Source organism: Chiloscyllium plagiosum, unplaced genomic scaffold (assembly GCF_037043375.1).
Source record: "Chiloscyllium plagiosum isolate Xiang-an unplaced genomic scaffold, Cpla_swu_hap1 HiC_scaffold_21, whole genome shotgun sequence".
NCBI lineage: Eukaryota > Metazoa > Chordata > Chondrichthyes > Orectolobiformes > Hemiscylliidae > Chiloscyllium > Chiloscyllium plagiosum.
In genome coordinates, this window is record NW_028270159.1 from 49,885,983 (window position 1) to 49,895,067 (window position 9,085).

Sequence of the window (9,085 nt, forward strand, 5' to 3'; positions counted from 1 at the left end):
GGCAGGGAGAAATTCCACCCACTTGCAGAAGGGATGAGAACGACAAGGCCTTATTTAAAAGGAGAAAGACCGTTGTGTGAAAACCTTTTTCTCTCAGTGGGGGTTAACCTGGAATACATTGCCTGGAAATGTGCCAGTGGTGGGGGCGGGGGGGGGGGGGCGGGGGGGGGGGTTCAAACAAGGCAATCTAGAGGCAATGAATTGAAATAATGTGCAGGGTTACAGGAAAAAGACGGATGATTGGAACGAGATAATGAGACTTGACTAATGAGCCAATGCACGCACCATGAGCTGAATACACTCCCTCAACATCAAACAATTCTGCAATTGTGTGCATCGAGACCAAGTTGATGTGACAGCCAGGAAACACAGGGTGATAAAATGTTTTTGCTCTTTCTGACAGTGTAGCCTATCACAACCTGAGGAGTTTTGGATACAGTGCAGTTCCTCAATATGTGCAATGTGGTAGTTGGTTATTTACTGGAACTGCAACAAGAATAACTTGCATTTAAATATCACCTCTCACACAACACGACACCCCCAAGACATTTCACGGGGGTCTGACCTGAGGGAAGTTGACACCAAGTTACAGATTGACCAAAGGATTGTCCGGAGATGAAGGTGTTAATGACCAGGAGTGGACAGATCTGGTTAAGATTCAGACCCGCCTGGATCTGACTGGGCACTCTGCCCATCCTGAGACTCTTGTGGAATGGCTAAGCAAGAGAGTTCCAGAACTTGAGGCTGTAATGTTAGATTCCAAACTGATTTCTTCAAACCAAACCATAATGGGTTAAAGGTTAATTGGACAGGTCAATGAAAAGTCAAAATGGAGAAATACATGAAAACCAGGCCCGATGCAAAACCAGGCCCGATGCAAAACCAGGCCCGATGCAAAACCAGGCCCGATGCAAAACCAGCCTGTTTTTACTAGGGGGGGGGGGAGAAAGAGGGGCAAGAGGTGGAACGGCCTGACCTTGAGGGGCAGTGGGACCTGTCGGCTTGTTGCCATTTAAATAGGACCACCTCGACTTGTATTCAACCCGTCTTTTGAGGGCTGAGGTAACAGTGAAATGGTGAAACTGCACCTAATCAGAACAGTATTAATATCAGGGACTCCATCCCACTCGACAGACCTTACCCATTGGACCGGGATCGGGAGACTGGGAGCGTGGACTTTTCCCCCCATTGGCTGGCAGTTGATGGGGTCCGGGTGCCACCGAGTCTCAGACGGAGCACCCAATACCAATGTCTCTGATACTCAGCAAGACAATGTGAATCTCACTCAGTCATAGTCATACAGCATGGAAACAGACCCTTCGGTCCAACCAATCCATGCTGACCATGTTCCCAAACCAAACTAGTCCCATCTGCCTGCACTCGGCCCACGTCCCCTCCAAATCTTTCTTATTCATGTCCTTATCCAAATGTCTTTTAAATGATCTAACTGTGCCTGCATCCACCACTTCCCCTGGAAGTTTACTCCACACACAAACCCACCCTCTGCATAAAAAAGGTCGCCCCCTCGCATGTCCTTTCATAATCTTTCTCCCCTCACCTTAAAAATACAGCCCAGAGTCTCGAAATCCCCCCGCCCTAGGGAAAAAGACGCCCACCATTCACCTGACCTATGCCCCTCATGATTTTATATAACTCTGTAACAATGTCAGCCTCCTATGCTCCAGTGAAAAAAAATCCCGGGCCTATCGGTGAATCTCTTCCGACCCCTGTCCAGCTCCTTTCCGAAACACGACGACCACAACAGGCCTCACCACCATCCTGTACAATTATTCCAATATATAAGTACACAGTGTTGTTTAAGTTAACAGATTCACTCACTAATTTACATAATGTCTCCAGTGTACATTAAGTGAGTAAATTTGCTTCCTGTCTTGTTGCGTTAATTTTGGTCAGACCTTAAAGAAACCATCAGGTACTTTCGGCCTACACCGGCCTTTCCCAAGTGAGTGGGAACCGCGCACTCAGTGCAGCAGGGTGCTCACAGTCGCCCTGCTCTTGTTATGATTCCAAGGGATTTGAGAGTGGGTCACCCAGCTACTGGCGCTGGGTCTAGTCAGAGAAGGCTGTGAGACGGTTGGGCAGTGCGGAGGGTTAGCAGTGTGGGGATTCGAGGGGGTGGCGGGTGTGAGGGAGGGACGGCGTTGCAAGCGCTCGTGGGAGTGGTACAGCGTGTGCCTTGCTGGGATGTGGGTCCGGCGGCAGACAGAGAGTGAGTGTGGGGTGTTGGAGGGACGATGATGGCACTCGGACTGGCTGAATGATGGACAATGACCTTCGTCCCAGACCGCACTGTCCTGTGTCGGATCGCCTTCTCTGACAACTAACATTTTTAAGAAGTCGGACTAGCCCTGTCACTGCCTTGAGGCACTCCTCCAGATGACCGAGACTGACCGATCCCAGCCAGCGACATCAGGCCGGGCCTAGTGTGTTTTGGGTCATGGCCTCCACTGCCTGCCCTGAGGGGGGGGGGGGGGGGGGAGGAGGGGGGTGGGGGGGGGGGGTAAGAGGAGGTTCCTCCCCTCACCTGCCCCATCCACCAGGACCTCCACGAGGCTGCCCACAAAGTGAGGCACCGAATGTCCCTTATCTGCCACGTCAGGAAGCACGCCAGCCGGGACAGGGAGGCTGGTCCAATCTGGGGAGTCCAGGCAGAGGTGTGTGACAGGGTCTGACCCAGCGACTGACCGACGGGGACCGGGGGCCGCAGTTAATGAGGCGGCTTTGGGAGGTGAACGGGAGAAACCTCACTGGGCCTCGTGGAGAGAAACACCCCTCCCCTACCCCCAGCCCCACCCCCAACACCCAAACCTGACCCGACTGAAAACTCACCGAATACCAACCCATGGGTCAGCCAGAGAGTGATGGCAATAGATACGCACCGTAAAGGTAATAGGGTCAGAGGGGCAAAATGGGGGACAGAGGGAGGGTCAAAAGGAGACAGAGGGAGGGTAATACAGAGACACAGAGGGAGGGTAATAGAGACACAGGGGGAGGGTAATACAGACACACAGAGGGAGGGTAATAGAGACACAGAGGGAGGGCAGTACAGAGACACAGGGGGGAGGGCAGTACAGAGACACAGGGGGAGGGGTAATACAGAGACACAGGGGGAGGGTAATACAGAGATACAGAGAGAGGGTAATACAGAGATACAGAGGGAGGGTAATAGAGACACAGAGGGAGGGCAGTACAGAGACACAGGGGGAGGGCAGTACAGAGACACAGGGGGAGGGTAATACAGAGATACAGAGAGAGGGTAATACAGAGACACAGAGGGACGGTAATAGAGACACAGGGGGAGGGTAATAGAGACACAGGGGGAGGGTAATAGAGACACAGGGGGAGGGTAATAGAGACACAGGGGGAGGGTAATAGAGACACTGGGGGAGGGTAATAGAGACACTGGGGGAGGGTAATAGAGACACTGGGGGAGGGTAATACAGAGACACAGAGGGAGGGTAATACAGAGACACAGAGGGAGGGTAATACAGAGACACAGAGGGAGGGTAATACAGAGACACAGAGGGAGGGTAATAGAGACACAGAGGGAGGGCAGTACAGAGACACAGGGGGAGGGCAGTACAGAGACACAGGGGGAGGGCAATACAGAGACACAGGGGGAGGGTAATACAGAGATACAGAGGGAGGGTAATACAGAGACACAGAGGGAGGGTAATACAGAGACACAGAGGGAGGGTAATACAGAGACACAGGGGGAGGGTAATAGAGACACAGGGGGAGGGTAATAGAGACACAGGGGGAGGGTAATAGAGACACTGGGGGAGGGTAATAGAGACACTGGGGGAGGGTAATAGAGACACTGGGGGAGGGTAATAGAGACACTGGGGGAGGGTAATAGAGACACAGAGGGAGGGTAATACAGAGACACAGAGGGAGGGTAATACAGAGACACAGGGGAGAGGGTAATACAGAGACACAGAGGGAGGGTAATACAGAGACACAGAGGGAGGGTAATACAGAGACACAGAGGGAGGGTAATAGAGACACAGGGGAGGGTAATAGAGACACAGAGGGAGGGTAATAGAGACACAGGGGGAGGGTAATAGAGACACTGGGGGAGGGTAATAGAGACACTGGGGAGAGGGTAATAGAGACACTGGGGGAGGGTAATAGAGACACTGGGGGAGGGTAATAGAGACACTGGGGGAGGGTAATAGAGACACAGGGGGAGGGTAATAGAGACACAGGGGGAGGGTAATAGAGACTCAGGGGGAGGGTAATAGAGACTCAGGGGGAGGGTAATAGAGACTCAGGGGGAGGGCAATACAGAGACACAGAGGGAGGGCAATACAGAGACACAGAGGGAGGGCAATACAGAGACACAGAGGGAGGGTAATACAGAGACACAGAGGGAGGGTAATACAGAGACACAGAGGGAGGGTAATACAGAGACACAGAGGGAGGGTAATACAGAGACACAGGAGGACGGTAATAGAGACACAGGGGGACGGTAATAGATAGACACAGAAGGAGGGTAATACAGAGACACAGGGGGAGGGTAATACAGAGACACAGAGGGAGGGTAATACAGAGACACAGAGGGAGGGTAATACAGAGACACAGAGGGAGGGTAATACAGAGACACAGAGGGAGGGTAATACAGAGACACTGAGGGAGGGTAATAGAGAGACACTGAGGGAGGGTAATAGAGAGACACTGAGGGAGGGTAATAGAGAGACACTGAGGGAGGGTAGGAGGCACAGAGGGAGGGTAATAGAGGCACAGAGGGAGGGTAATAGAGGCACAGAGGGAGGGTAATAGAGAGACACAGAGGGAGGGTAATAGAGAGACACTGAGGGAGGGTAGAGGCACAGAGGGAGGGTAATAGAGGCACAGAGGGAGGGTAATAGAGGCACAGAGGGAGGGTAATAGAGAGACACAGAGGGAGGGTAATAGAGAGACACAGAGGGAGGGTAATAGAGAGACACAGAGGGAGGGTAATAGAGAGACACAGAGGGAGGATAATAGAGAGACACAGAGGGAGGATAATAGAGAGACACAGAGGGAGGATAATAGAGAGACACAGAGGGAGGGTAATAGAGACAGAGAGGGAGGGTAATAGAGAGACACAGAGGGAGGGTAATAGAGAGACACTGAGGGAGGGTAATAGAGAGACACTGAGGGAGGGTAGGAGGCACAGAGGGAGGGTAATAGAGGCACAGAGGGAGGGTAATAGAGGCACAGAGGGAGGGTAATAGAGAGACACAGAGGGAGGGTAATAGAGAGACACAGAGGGAGGGTAATAGAGAGACACAGAGGGAGGGTAATAGAGAGACACAGAGGGAGGGTAATAGAGAGACACAGAGGGGAGGATAATAGAGAGACACAGAGGGAGGATAATAGAGAGACACAGAGGGAGGGTAATAGAGACACAGAGGGAGGGTAATAGAGACACAGAGGGAGGGTAATAGAGACACAGAGGGAGGGTAATACAGAGACACAGAGGGAGGGTAATAGAGACACAGAGGGAGGGTAATAGAGACACAGAGGGAGGGTAATAGAGACACAGAGGGAGGGTAATAGAGACACAGGGGGACGGTAATAGAGAGACACAGAAGGAGGGTAATAGAGAGACACAGGGGGAGGGTAATACAGAGACACAGAGGGAGGGTAATACAGAGACACAGAGGGAGGGTAATACAGAGACACAGGGGGAGGGTAATACAGAGACACAGAGGGAGGGTAATACAGAGACACAGAGGAGAGGGCAATACAGAGACACAGAGGGGGAGGGCAATACAGAGACACAGGGGGAGGGTAATACAGAGACACAGGGGGAGGGTAATACAGAGACACAGGGGGAGGGTAATACAGAGACACAGGGGGAGGGGTAATACAGAGACACGGAGAGAGGGTAATACAGAGACACAGAGGGAGGGTAATAGAGAGACACGGAGAGAGGGTAATACAGAGACACAGAGGGAGGGTAATACAGAGACACGGGGGAGGGTAATACAGAGACACGGGGGAGGGTAATACAGAGACACAGGGGGAGGGTAATAGAGACACAGGGGGGAGGGTAATACAGAGACACAGGGGGAGGGTAATACAGAGACACGGAGAGAGGGTAATACAGAGACACAGAGGGAGGGTAACACAGAGACACGGGGGAGGGTAATAGAGACACAGGGGGAGGGTAATACAGAGACACAGAGGGAGGGTAATAGAGACACAGGGGGAGGGTAATACAGAGACACAGGGGGAGGGTAATACAGAGACACAGGGGGAGGGTAATACAGAGACACAGGGGGAGGGTAATACAGAGACACAGGGGGAGGGTAATAGAGACACAGGGGGAGGGCAATACAGAGACACAGGGGGAGGGTAATACAGAGACACGGGGGGAGGATAATACAGAGACACAGAGGGAGGGTGATACAGAGACACAGGGGGAGGGTAATACAGAGACACAGGGGGAGGGTAATATAGAGACACAGGGGGAGGGTAATACAGAGACACAGGGGGAGGGTAATAGAGACACAGGGGGAGGGTAATACAGAGACACAGGGGGAGGGTAATACAGAGACCCAGGGGGAGGGTAATACAGAGACACAGAGGGAGGGTAATACAGAGACACAGGGGGAGGGTAATACAGAGACACAGGGGGAGGGTAATACAGAGACACAGGGGGAGGGTAATAGAGACACAGGGGGAGGGTAATACAGAGACACAGAGGGAGGGTAATAGAGACACAGAGGGAGGGTAATACAGACACAGAGGGAGGGTAATACAGACACAGAGGGAGGGTAATAGAGACACAGGGGGACGGTAATAGAGAGACACAGAAGGAGGGTAATAAAGACACAGAGGGAGGGTAATAGGGATACGGGGGGGGGCGTAATACAGAGACACCGAGGGAGGGTAATAGGGTTACGGGGGGGGGGGGGTAATACAGAGACACCGAGGGAGGGTAATAGAGACACCGAGGGAGGGTAATAGGGATATGGGGGGGGGGGGTAATACAGAGACACCGAGGGAGGGTAATAGGGATATGGGGGGGGGGGGGGTAATACAGAGACACCGGGGGAGGGTAATAGAGACACCGAGGGAGGGTAATAGGGATACGGTGGGGGGGGGTAATAAAGACACACGGGGAGGGTAATAAAGGACACAGAGGGAGGGTAATAAAGACACACGGGGAGGGTAATAAAGACACACGGGGAGGGTAATAAAGACACAGAGGGAGGGTAATAAAGACACAGAGGGAGGGTAATAGGGTCACAGAGGGAGGGTAATAAAGACACAGAGGGAGGGTAATAAAGACACAGAGGGAGGGTAATAAAGACACAGAGGGAGGGTAATAGGGTCACAGAGGGAGGGTAATAGGGTCACAGAGGGAGGGTAATAAAGACACAGAGGGAGGGTAATAAAGACACAGAGGGAGGGTAATAAAGACACTGAGGGAGGGTAATAAAGACACAGAGGGAGGGTAATAAAGACACTGAGGGAGGGTAATAAAGACACTGAGGGAGGGTAATAAAGACACTGAGGGAGGGCAGGTTAAGTGTAGACAGACAGACGGACAGAGACTGGGTGAGTGAGTGTCGGGAGGAGCAGAGAGCGAGTTGCCTGCGCCTTGTCCCCCACAGCTTGGTGTACATGCCCGAGGGCTGGAGCAGTGTTTCAGGGGGGCCAGCACATACAGGCAGGCTGGGGGCTGGGGGGGGAGATGAGCGTGTGCCCAGCTCCGGGCTTGGAAGCCCTGGGTCCCCACCCCACCCTACCCCCGAATGTGGAGTGGGAGCAGTTTGCTGCCAGAGTTGGTGCGGAGCAGGGAGTGTGCCCGGGGCTCCGGCAGCAACTTGGACAGGCTGCTCACTCGGCAGATGTGCACAGGGAGCCCCTCTCCACCCCCCTCTCTCCCCCCCTCCCTCTCCCCCCCTCCCAAGCTGCAGTCTCCGGCCAGCCGGGCCATTTCTGACCAGCACAGAGCTGGGGGTGAAGGGAGTCAGCCTGCAGCCTGCACCGACACTGAGCTGCCCCCAGCCTCTGGTGACTGCAGCCCAGCAGAGCTGGCCCACCTGTGGCACTGCCTACCTGCCAGCACGGCCCACACTCACACGGCTCAGGGGGGAGGGTGGGCTCTCAGCCCTGGGGCTCGCTCATTGACGGAGACGGCTCCAACAGGAAACACAGTGCTTCGAGAAACACACGCTCAGCGGCAGCCAGCACACACCGAGAGAGAGAGAGACACAGTCACAGAACTTCGAACCATAACTTCATCCAGAAAACCACTTCCCCTCCGCAAGGTCCCTCCCTCCCTCTGTAACTCTGTTAACAGATCCCCTCCCTATGTAACTCTGTAACAAGATCCCTCCCTCCCTCTGTAACTCTGTAACAGGATCCCTCCCTCCCTCTGTAACTCTGTAACAAGATCCCTCCCTCTCTCTGTACTCTGTAACAAGATCCCTCCCTCTGTAACTCTGTAACAGGATCCCTCCCTCCCTCCCTCTGTAACTCTGTAACAGGATCCCTCCCTCCCTCCCTCTGTAACTCTGTAACAGGATCCCTCCCTCCCTCCCTCTGTAACTCTGTAACAGGATCCCTCCCTCCCTCCCTCTGTAACTCTGTAACAGGATCCCTCCCTCTCTCTGTACTCTGTAACAAGATCCCTCCCTCTGTAACTCTGTAACAGGATCCCTCCCTCCCTCCCTCTGTAACTCTGTAACAGGATCCCTCCCTCCCTCCCTCTGTAACTCTGTAACAGGATCCCTCCCTCCCTCCCTCTGTAACTCTGTAACAGGATCCCTCCCTCCCTCCCTCTGTAACTCTGTAACAGGATCCCTCCCTCCCTCTGTAACTCTGTAACAAGGTCCCTCCCTCACTCTGTAACTCTGTAACAGGATCCCTCCCTCCCTCTGTAACTCTGTAACAAATTCCCTCCCTCTGTAACTCTGTAACAAGATCCCTCCCTCTCTCTGTAACTCTGTAACAGGATCCCTCCCTCCCTCTGTAACTCTGTAACAAGATCCCTCCCTCTCTCTGTAACTCTGTAACAAGATCTCTCCCTCCCTCTGTAACTCTGTAACAAGATCCCTCCCTC

The 9,085-nt window shown here is 53.3% G+C and overlaps 1 protein-coding gene across 1 annotated transcript in view; it reads right to left on the minus strand.

Moving 5' to 3' along the window:
* Positions 1–8,286, minus strand: part of LOC122564720 (torsin-4A-A-like) — a 259,622-nt gene extending 251,336 nt beyond the window's left edge. The window contains exon 1 of the mRNA XM_087998555.1: positions 8,080–8,286. The gene's annotated coding sequence lies outside the window, so the exon portion shown is untranslated. The remainder of the gene's footprint in view (positions 1–8,079) is intronic.
* Between the last annotated feature and the right edge of the window lie 799 nt (positions 8,287–9,085).